Here is a 12,174-nt window from a genome sequence, read left to right as displayed (position 1 = left end):
CTCCCCTTCCTGGGTTCGGGCGATTCTCCTGAAATAATCAGCCTCCTGAATAGCTAGGGTTACAGGCATGCACCACCATGCCCAACTATTTTGCATTTTTAGTAGAGACTGGGTTTCACCATGATCTCAAACTCCTGAGCTCAGGTGATCCACTCACTCCATCTCCCAAAGTGCTGGGATTACAGGCGTGAGCCACCATGCCCAGGCTGTCACTTACTCTTAATTGTGCACTAATAGAAGTCCACTATAAAGCAGCACTATTCCTCTTTACCCCTTCACTGGTAGTGAGAGTACTTTAGAATAATAAGGTAATCCTAATTCTGTTTCCCTCTCCCTGTATCATTCTTGCTTTTCATTTCACTTATATTGTTTTAAATGAACTGATTTTGTTAGATCAGCTAAGGATTTTTATAAGTGTTTAATATTGTCTCCACTTACCCCTTTTTTGATGCTCTTCCTTATGAATATTGAGTTTCTGACTATTGTCAATTTCCTTCTCTCTAATAATTTGTTTTACCATTCGTTACAATGCAGGTGTATTGGCATCAACTGCTTTCCTTTTTAATTTTTCTGAGTAGGTCCTTTTGTGTTCTTCATTTTGGAAGAACAGTTTATCAGGGTATAAAGTCCCTGGTTGGTGGTTTATTTTATTTTATTTTTTCCCCGTAAACACTAGAGACATTTCACTCCTCTTCTTGCTTTTATGGTTTCTAAGGAGAAGACACAGGTAATACCGTTGCTGTCTAATTTTTTTTTTTCTTCTAGTTTCTTTCAGTATTTTTCTTTGTCTTGATTTTGTATAGTCTGAAAATGATATGCCTGTGTGTAAACGTGTGGGCATTTATTCTGCCCTGTGTTCCATGAGCTTCCACCATCTGTGGTTTTGTATCTGAGATTCATTAGTGGATATTCTCACTTTTGTTTCAAATATTTTATCTGTTTTTCTGATTCCTGGTATAGGTAATTAAACTTTTTGTCATTTTCTCACATTTTTTTTTTCATTTTTCAATTTAGGAAGTTTCTGTTGATAACCTCAAGCTAAGAGATTCTTTCCTCAGTATTGTCTAGTTTACCAGTAAGTTTTCAAAGGTATTCTTCTTTTCTGTTACGTTATTTTCTATCTCCAGCGTCTCTCTTTGGTTCTTAGGAGTTCTCTCTCTTTCCTTTACGTGTTTCTGTTGTCTGCTTTATCAGTTAAATCTCTTTGGATCTTAATTACAATTATCTTACATTCCTAGTCTAATATTCGCAACATCCATGTCATAATTGAGTTTGGTTCTGATACTCTATCTCTTCCAACTGTGGTTTTTGTTTGTTTGTTTGTTTGTTTGCCTCTTTGGTTATTTTTTTCTTGATATCCATACCTGGTTACTAGATGTATATATATAAATACACGTACACACATCCCCCTTACTAATGTTGTAGTAAGTGTGGTGGGGAGTATAGGAGCGTTGTATTTAGGTCTGTGATTTAGGTTTCAGTCTTTAATGAGTCTGTGCCTCTGAACTGTCAGCTTCACAGTGCTTCTCAGATTTTTTTTCCCATGTTCATACAGGACAGGAAAGCTAGATTGGCAGATTTTTTTCCCCTCATTATTCACTGTGAGAAACTGGAGGTAAAACTCAGAAATCTGTGTGTGTGCTCCAGATAACTGGCTCCCTCTCACATGTGTCCATGCTGAGCGCCTGTAATTTGTCACTCACAGTTCAGATTTCCCTGTGACAGCACCATTTCCTTCTGAGGATAGTGCTCAGGGGTGTTTGCTCTGGCCAGTCCTTATTCCCTGCATTGGTCTGTCATTTTTCTCCAGTTTGGGCTGTTGGCTTGCGCTATGACCCGCAATTCTCTGATGAATCTAAAAAGAACTGTTGATCTTTCAGCTTGTTTGGATTTTTACTTTGCTAGGATAGAGTGACGACTTCCAGCTTCTTAAATGTCAAATTAGAAACAGAAATCTTTATTTTTTGAATAGGCAATAATGTGTTGCTTCTTTACATATTCAGTATGTTTTGTTTGTCATTTTAAATACTTTAAGAAGTCAGTTCTAGAAGACAGTTTCTTCCTTCTCCTCAGAATTTGATTTTGTTTCTTACTGTAGTCCACATTTGGTTTTTAAATGACTGTTTAAATTATGTTTCCAGAGTCTGTATTTGCCAGGCAAGGTGTCAGAACCCCAGCACAGGGTTGACTCAGCGTAAAGCGGACTTACCAACAATATAGATTTGAAAAAGGAAAGTTTATTAGAAAGGAAAAATGCCACAAAAGGGTGCAGCTGGGCACCTCATCAAGAGGACCATGGTGAATTTTCCTTAGAAGCATTTATGGACTTTAAGATGGGAACTTAGTGCCAACACCAGCTCGGTCAGGGAGACCCTAACCCAGCGGTGCTAGAGGAATTAAAGACACACACACAGAAATATAGAGTGTGGAGTGGGAAATCAGGGGTCTCACAGCCTTCAGAACTGACAGCCCTGAACAGAGATTTACCCACATACTTATTAACAGCATACCAGTCATTAGCATTGTTTCTATAGATATTAAATTAACTAAAAGTATCCCTTAAGGGAAATGAAGTGATGGGCCAAATTAATTGCAGCAGGAACACGCACTTAAGATACAGATTGCTCATGCTTTTGTTTGTGACTTAAGAATGCCTTTAAGCAGTTTCTACCCTGGGTGGGCCAGGTGTTCCTTGCCCTCATTCCCATAAACCCACAATCTTCCAGCTTGGGCGTTAGGGCGATTATGGACATATCACAGTGTTGCAAAGATTTTGTTTATGGCCAGTTTTGGGGCCAGTTTATGGCCAGACTTTGGGGGGCTTGCTCCCAACAGTTTAGGATTATAAAATTAGTTTCAGCATGGCATTCCAGAGACATGTAGAAATTTCAGTTACTTACAAAAGTTGAAAGAGGCCTGGAACCAGATGCTAACTTCAGATACTATGGAAACTTAATTACTTCTCAATTCCCAGATAAGGAGTTTTGCCTCCAGATGACCTCTTTTGATAGTCATCAGGTGGTCTTTGCTCCCTTCTAAAGTCCTCACATAAGGAATTCTTGCCTGTTTGATGGTCACCAGGTATGTTCACTCCTGGTATCTTTTTCATGTGTGATCTCTATTCCTTTAGCTTGTATTCAGCTAACATTATATATAGATTTCTTTGCACACCAGGAGTAAAATATAGTAAGTGAAAAAGAGAGAGTGAAAAGAATGGAAAGGAAAAGAAACCTCTGAAACATTTTCCCCTTTGTAAATTGTCTTTTTGGTGTGGAACAACTCCAATACCTAAGTAAGCTTACAAATCTTAGTTTTCCTCCTTGTCCTGAGTAATCACATAGAAGTGAAATCAGATAAAGGTGAATTCTTTTGGTTTTCATCGAGCAAGCATGAATCTTTTTCTGGACATGAGTGTCGTATCCCAGTAGACACTGACACTTTTGAATGTCCTAATTTCCCAAAGAATCTTTCTCTCCAGCTTTTCCTGTCAGGCTCTGCTCTCGGTGCTATATTTTATGACTACTATAAATCCTTAATGTTTTTGGATAGGGTTTGCTTGGTTTTTTTTGTTTTTTGTTTGTTTGTTTTTTCTTTTTAATGTTTTATGGAGGAATGAGTCCTTGGAGTTGTCTACTCTACCATTTTCTCTGGTATTAGTTCACTCCTGCATTGTCAGTGCTTTTTTTTTTTGGATAGAGTCTTGTTCTGTCACCCAGGCTCTAGTGTAGTGGCGTAATCTTGGCTCACTGCAAACTCCGCCTCCTGCATTCAAGTGATTCTCCCACCTCAGCCTCCCGAATAACTGGGATTACAGGCGCCTGCCACCATACCCAGCTAATTTTTGTATTTTTAGTAGAGATAGAGTTTCACCATGTTGGCCAGGCTGGTTTTGAACCCCTGACCTCAGATGATCCTCCTGCCGCAGCCTCCCAAAGTGCTGGGGATTACAGGCGTGAGGCACCACGCCCGCCCACATTTTTGTCTTTAAAAATTATTAATATTAAGTCCGGGTGTGGTGGGGCACCATGGCTCATGCTTGTAATCCCAGCAATTTGGGAGCACAAGGTGGGCAGATTACTTGAGGCCAGGAGTTGAAGATTAGCCTGGCCAACCAACATTACCAAACACCCCCGTCTCTACAAAAAATACAAAAAATTAACTGGGCCTGCTGGCACGCACCCGTAGTCCCAGTTGCTTGGGAGGCTGAGCCGTGAGACTTGCTTGAAAAAAAGAAATTTTTTTTTTTTTTTTTTTTTTGAGAGACACTCTGCTCTGTTTCCCAGGCTGAAGTGCAATGGTGTGATCTCAGCTCGCTGCCACCTCCACCTCCAAACTCCTGACCTCAAGTTCCTGACCTCAAGTGATCCATCTGCCATGGCATTTCAAAGTGCTGGGATTATAGGCATGAGCCACGCACCTGCCCAAAAATTATTACCATATTATTTTCCATTTTTCTGTTCTCATACTTTCATTGTGTGTTAAATTTGAAACTCATTGTTTGTAAATGGCATATAGTGAGTTTTGTGGGTTTTTTTTTAACCCATGGTTGTCTTTACATACTACATCAAGGAAAATTATTGACCTGTTTGGGATTATGTGATTTGTTTTTTAAAATTTCATATTGAAATATCAGTTGGATGTTTGAAAATATCTATATAATTTTCTTTAATTTTTCTGGTTATTTACAGTATGCACATGTGACTTCTAGTGTCGACATTTTGCTACTTCAGTTGAAATGTGGCCACATCCCTTATATCCATTTCCTTGCCTTTTTACCTTCCCCACTTTAAAAATAATTTTATGTTATATCAGATACTTTTTAAAAAATAACCAAGCATAGTTTTGTAAACTTATATGTTGAAATCTTATTTTGAGTACATGTATCTGCTCTTTTTTTTTTTTTTCTTTCAGATTCTCTAAGGTTCCTTTTATCATTTCTTTTTGAAGAACTCTGATTTTCATCATACTTTTTGTGGTAGGTTGGCTACCAACAAATTTCTTTATCTGAGAATGTATTTATTTTTCTTTGTTCCTGACATATATTTTTACCAGATATAATTTATGTTGAAAAATCTTTTCTTCCAGCAGTTGACTAATACGTGATTTCCTCTCTCGTTTGTGGTTTCAGGTGGGAAATTCATATTTGCCATGGATATTTTTGGATTTATCCCATGGAGATTTGCTCAGCCTTTTTTTTTTTTCTTTTAATTTTTTTTTTTTTTTTTTTTTTTTTTTTTGAGATAGAGTCACCCCCTTGTCACCCAGGCTGGAGTACAGTGGCTCAATCCCAGCTCACTGCAACCTCCATCTCCCCGGTTCTAGCAGTTCTCCTGCCTTAGCCTCCTGAGTAGCTGAGATTGCAGGCGCCCGCCACCACGCCTGGCTGATTTTTGTATTTTTAGCAGAGACAGGGTTTCACCATCTGGTCCAACTGGTCTCCAACTCCTGACCTCATGTGATCCACCCACCTTAGCCTCCCAAAGTGCTGGGATTACTGGCGTAAGCCACCACATCCAGCCTGTTCAGCCTTTTGAATAGGTTTATGTCTTTGGTCAATTTGTGACATTTAGCCATAATTTTGTCATTTACTCTTTTTGTCACATGTGCTTCATATTCATGAATGCTTATGTTGTAAATGCTTGATATTTTATTATTGGTCCATAGGTCCTCACTTTATGTATATATTTAATCTGATTTTGTTGTTGTTGTGCAAATGTAAATTCTGTTGCCAAGTCCTCAGGTTCATTGTAACATTATGTTCTCTTCATTTCTGCTGTGCTACTGAGCTGTTCATTGAGTTTTGTTGTAGCATTATTAAATTTTGTAATTCAATTTATTATGTTTTAAACTTGTATTTCTTTACTGAGATCTTTATAGTTTTGATTTGTTTCAAGGGAATTTGAAGTGATTATTGAAGCATTTTTGTGATGTAGATTCTGCCTTTACTCTTCCAGACTGTAGTTCTAAAGAAAAAAAAAATTCCTTTGTAAGATACTGGTGGTTCTCTATTATTCTCTTTGTTTATTTAGTATTCCTTCAGGTTCTCACTCTAATGGTGCTGTTTCACTGGAAGAGGATGCTTTCCACAGCCAGGCTGACTGGTGCCTCTTTGTGTGGGGGAAGGTAGTCTCAGCATTATGCGGATGAAAGGGCACTCAGAAAAGGACTTTTGAATATGCCATTTATTAAAATGGATCCACTAGGTTATATCACTTTTTTGGGTGCTCTACTATTTCGTATTTTCAGTGATGGGAATGAGCCTGCTCACCCTGTTCTTTTAGGTGGGACATGCTAATACTGTTATTACGTTGGTCTAGACCCAGAGTGCCTAGCTAGTTTACACTTCTAATTCTGGTTTTCTAAATTGTCTTTTGATTGTGTCTCAATTGACTTCCAGGGCTTGTCTAGTCAACTAATTTTGACAGTGTTCTCTGTGATACAGTGGTAATAGGATTGTGCTTCAAAAAAATGGTAATGAACAGTTGGACATTTATGCAGAAAAAAATGTGGATCTCTACCTCACACTGTACACAAAATGGAATTCAAAATAGATCACAAGGGTACAAATATATAAGAACTTCTCTTTATTGTTAGTTTTTAGATATAACACTTTGTACTATCTTTGTGGAAAAAATACTTATATTTGATAATTAGCATTAAAATTTTTTGATCTCAGGAACATAACTATTAAAAGATTGAAAAGATGAGCCATAGAGTGGGAGAAAATATGTAAAACTCACGTATTAGCTGGGCGCGGTGGCTCAAGCCTGTAATCCCAGCACTTTGGGAGGCCGAGACGGGCGGATCACGAGGTCAGGAGATCGAGACCATCCTGGCTAACCTGGTGAAACCCCGTCTCTACTAAAAAAAAATACAAAATACTAGCCGGGCGAGGTGGCGAGCGCCTGTAGTCCCAGTTACTCGGGAGGCTGAGGCAGGAGAATGGCGTGAACCCGGGAGGCGGAGCTTGCAGTGAGCTGAGATCCGGTCACTGCACTCCAGCCTGGGCAACAGAGCGAGACTCCGTCTCAAAAAAAAAAAAAAAAAACCTCACGTATTAAATAAAGGGCTTTATAGATTGATACAAGAAACTTGTAAAACCTAACTAATAGTAGTAATAATAAGAAAATATTTAAAATGTTGAGAATATATGAAGAGAAACACATTTTGAAGAAGATACTCAGATTGCACGTAAACGTGAAAAGATGTTAGTAAGTAAATTCATACTAAAACAAAAAATGTTAGTATTATTAGTGTACAATTGTTAGAAAGTCTAAAATTTTAAGAGCCTAACTATTATGTCTGGCAAGTTATATAGTAACATAAATTAATAATCCATTGCTTTTGGTAACGCAAATTGAAACAGCCATTTTGAAAGACAGTTTATTGTAATACTGAATACAGACCTTACATATTACTCAAGTCCTTCTGCACATTTTCCGAACTGACTTGAAAGTCTTATTTCCTAACAAAAATCTGCGTGTGAATGTTTATAATAATTTCATTCCTACCTGCTGCATAATGGAAACTACCAAGATACATTTCACTAGGTGAGTGTGTAAAACTGTGCTAATACACACTATTTAATATTGCTAAGTATTGCAAAGGAATGAACTATGAATTCATGTACCAACAAAGATGAATCTTAACTACACATTGTTAAAGAAGCCATTACAGTAAAAAAGACTCTGTACTTTGTTAATCTATTTATTTGGCATTTTGTAAAAACTGTAAGTATAATAATGAGATCAGAGGTTTTCAGGGAGATTAGAGAGGGGCAATAATTAGATGAAGCCCCCAGGTTATGTTAGAATCATCAAATCATTTTGCATGCTGCTGTATTGTTAGATATATGACATTATCTTGGATACATTAGGTTACTTATTTAAGGCAAGCATCTAACTTTAGAGCCTAAAGAATGAACCTTAAATGTATATAAAATTTTTAAAAAATTGTAAGGTCAGGAAATTCCAGAAAGGAACATAGACTATGTCCAAATAAATTTTGTCATAAATGTATCACATGATCTCTTTGAAAAGGGTAATGGGAGAAATCTGCTGATCTTTGGAAATGAAACTACATTTAAACAAAATAAAACAATCTTGTGCCTAAGAATTGTGCTGTTAGTGGGAAAAGTGTTTGTTATGGACATGAATTTTAGAAATTCAAAAACTATAACATACTGGAATTATACAAATAAATAAGACAATGAAATAAGAAATAGAAAATAATAGAAAAATAGAAGAGGAGAAAAATGAGAAGATAAAATAGGAAAATAAGAAATTCTGGAAATAAGAAAACAAATGGTGTTCTTGGGAGCAGTTTATTCCCGTTGAGGTAGGAGTCTACAAATAGGCCACTGGGGGATACTAGAATGAACTATGGGAAATGGATTATATCTGGTGATATCAGTATGAACTCATGTTTGGATTAAGGTATTTTTATATCGATAACTTATGTGTAAATATACCTATAGATATGTGTCTATATTGAAATTAACTATCATGTATATGTATAAACCTATATATCCTTGTTCTGTCAGCCAAGATGAACTGAAGCAGTGATGAACAGTACAGCAAGCACACCTACTGCCCTTTGTTACTAGTACTGTTTTCTAGTAAAAGGAACTAGTGCTCCTTGGAGAAATCACTGATTCTAGGACTGGTGTGTAAGATGAGTCTTAAGTGCTATTAACTCAAGAATTGCTTGGGGATGTGGAGTGGAGGCACCATGTCATTTGGATGAAGGTGTATTTTTAAATGTTTATGGTTGTTCTTCTTTATTTTAATATTTTCAGTGGATGTATTTTTGTGGCTTAAAATAAATATAAAAAGCTAAAACAAAAGTCTTACTGTTTCCTCTGTCATTATAGTTCCCAAACCGCTTTGCTAAGGACAACACTTTTATGTACTAATTTCTCTAATAATTTTCAGAATTTAGGGTATGAGTATATAAGAACATATTTTGTTTTGTTTTGTTTTAAAGACTGAGTGAAATAAGCTGGGCTGGGCGCAGTGACTCACGCCTGTAATCCCAGCACTTTGGGAGGCTGAGGCAGGCGGATCATGAAGTCAAGAGATCAAGACCATTGTGGCCAACATGGTGAATCCCCATCTCTACTAAAAATACAAAAATTAGCTGGGTGTAGTGGCATGAGCCTTTAATTCTAGCTACCCAGGAGGCTGAGGCAGGAGAATCTCTTCAACCCAGGAGGCAGAGGTTGCAATGAGCTGAGATTGCGCCACTGTACTCCAGCCTGGGCGACAGAGCTAAAAAAAAAAAGCCAGGCAGAAAAGGATAAATGCTATGATCTACCTGTATGAGATATCCAGAATAGACCAATTTAAAGATCTAAAGTTAAGGTTACCAGAGGCTGCAGTCAGAAAAGAATAGGGAGTTAATAAAGTGACAGATTTTGTATTGCGAGTGGTGAAAAGGCTTTGGAAATAGTAATGATGGTTACACAACACTGTGAATGTACTTAAATGGTACACTTAAAGCCTGCTTTCAGAGGCTGAAGCAAGAGGATTGCTTGAGGCCAAGAGTTCGAGACCAGCCTTGGCTCGTATCTATATATAGGTTTATATATAAACCTTTTCGTAAGGCAACATACTATACTGTTTCTTGTTTTTTGTTTGTTGGTTTGTTTTATAACTAGTGAAATAAACATCCCCTGACATTTACTATTTTTTTCTTCTTTTATCTTTAAGACTATAGGCATATGCTACCATGCCTATCTAGTTTTTAGAAGTTTTTTGTAAAGATGGGGTCTTGTTATGTGGCATATGCAGGTCTCAAACTCCTAGCCTAAAGAAATCCTCTTGCCTCAGACTCCTAAGCCAATTTTATGTGCTTTTAAGTGTGCCATTTGATAGCATTAAGTTCATTCACAGTATTGTGTAACCATTGCCACAGTTTGTTTCCGTAACTTTTTTTTATCATTCATAATACAAAAGCCGTACTTACTAAGTCCTCATTTTCTTCTGACTTCTGCCCGTGGTATCCTTTGCTTTATGTCTTTGAATTGGTCTCTGTCAGGATACATCACACAGATGGATCATAGAGTATTTATCTTTCTGTGTCTTGCTTATTTTACTTAACTTTGAATCTTCAGGGTTCATTAACATTTTCAGAACTTCATTATTTTTTGTGCCTGAACAATATTTTGTTATACTCATTCATATCTATATTTTTGCTTATCCATTCATCTGTAGATGAACAGCTGGGTTATTTCCATATTTTGGCAGTTGTGAATAATACCACTATACAGAGCAGTGTACAAGTATTTACCTGAGTCTTTGTTTTCATTTGGGTATGTATCTAGTGAAATTGCTGAGAAATATAATTTTGTTTAGTATTTTAAGGAACCACCAAGCTGTTTTGCACAGTAGTTGTACCATTCTTAATGGCAGTACACAAAGGTTCAAATTTCTCCACATCCTTCATCCTGGTAGTTGTGAAGTGGTATTTCATTATTGTTTGATTTAGAGTACCCTTAGTAACTAATGGTTTTGAGCATTCTTTCATGTGCTTATTGGCCACATGTATAGCTTCTTGGAGAAATGTCTATTCAAATCCTTTGCCCTTTTTTGAATTGGTTGTGAGGCGTTTGGTTGTCAAATTGTAGGAGTTCTTCATATATACTGAATGTTAATCCATTGCCAGATACATGATTTGCATATATTTTCTCCGACTTTGTGGTTTTCACTATTTTGATAGTGAATTTTTCAACACCATTTGTTTAAAACACTATTTTCCATTGATGTGTTTTGGCATCTCTGGTGAAAATCAGTTTACCACCTGTATGGGCATTTTATTTCTGGGCTCTCTTTTATTGTTATGCCAATACCATATTGTTTCATTTACTATCATTTTTTAGTCAGTATGAACTTTGAATGTGCAAATTCTTCACTTTATTTTTTCAACAGTTATTTGGCTGTTTTTGGCCCTTTGCAATATGAATTTTAGGATGAGTTTTTCAGTTTCTGCAAATCAGTACGCAATTTTCATAGGGGTTGTTTTACATCCATAAACTGCTTTAGAAAGTGCTGTCATTGCAAAAGTATCAAGAATTTCCATTCATGAATGCAGAATGTCTCCTGTTTGTGTCTTTAATTTCATTTAGCATTGTTTTGTAGTTTTCAATGTACAGATATTTCGCCTTTGATATATTTATTCCTTCAAAAAAATTTCTTTTTAATCCTGTTAATAGAATTGTTTTCTTAATTTTCTTTTCAAATTGTTAGTTACTATTGCTAGTGTACAGTAATCCTTCTTATGCCCTATCACCCCACAAATTCTCCATCAGCTTACTTGTGGGAGACACATTTCAAGACTTTTCCTTAGGTTACCTGAAAACTCGAATAGTACTGGACACTATGAATCACGGTTTTCAAGCTGATAATCAAGATAGCTACTAAGTAAGAGACTTAACAGCATGTACAGGGTGGGTACATATATGTAATGCAAGTACACTGGAAAAAGTGACGACTTACGTTCCCAGTGGCATGAATATTGTGATATACCATAATGCTACCAAGAACAGCACACGGTTTAAAATTTATAAATTGTTCTATTTCTGGATTTTTTTTTATTATTATTTACTGTTTTTGGACTTCATTTGCACGTGGGTAACTAAAACCATGGAAAATGAAACGGCAGATAAGGAGGGACTAAAGTACAACTAATTTTTAAATGCTGATTTTGAATCTGGCAACTTTTCTCTGTGTGTGTGGTTTTTGTATATGTTTAAAATTTTTTTATATAGATCATGTCATCTCAGGAAAATGAGCTTATTTGCTTTTCTGACTTGGATGTGTTTTATTTCTTGTCTAATTGCTTAGCTAGAACTTTCATTACTAAGTTGAGTAGAAATGTGATTTTGGTTTCCTTCGTAGTTCTTGATATTAGGGGAAAAGCTGTCAGTCTTTCACTGACATGTTTGGGGGGGGGGTTTCACATATGGCCTTTCTTGCATTGAAGAATCTCCCTTCCATTTATAATTTTCGAGGTTTGGGTTTTGTTTTGGGGACAGGTTTTCACTCTCGCTCGCTGAAGTGCAGTAACTCAACCTTGGTTCCCTGCAGCCTCCACCTCCCAGTTTCAAGCACTTCTCCTTCCTAACCCTCCTGAGTAGCTAAGATTACAGGATTACAGGTGTGTGACACTATGCCT

At 36.8% G+C, this 12,174-nt stretch overlaps 1 protein-coding gene across 8 annotated transcripts in view; it reads left to right on the top strand.

Moving 5' to 3' along the window:
- LOC139360952 (ubiquitously transcribed tetratricopeptide repeat containing, Y-linked) overlaps positions 1-12,174 on the top strand; it is a 215,591-nt gene that overhangs the window by 101,955 nt on the left and 101,462 nt on the right. The window lies entirely within an intron of this gene.

This window comes from Macaca nemestrina, chromosome Y (assembly GCF_043159975.1).
Source record: "Macaca nemestrina isolate mMacNem1 chromosome Y, mMacNem.hap1, whole genome shotgun sequence".
NCBI lineage: Eukaryota > Metazoa > Chordata > Mammalia > Primates > Cercopithecidae > Macaca > Macaca nemestrina.
This window is presented reverse-complemented; position numbering and strand designations above follow the sequence as displayed.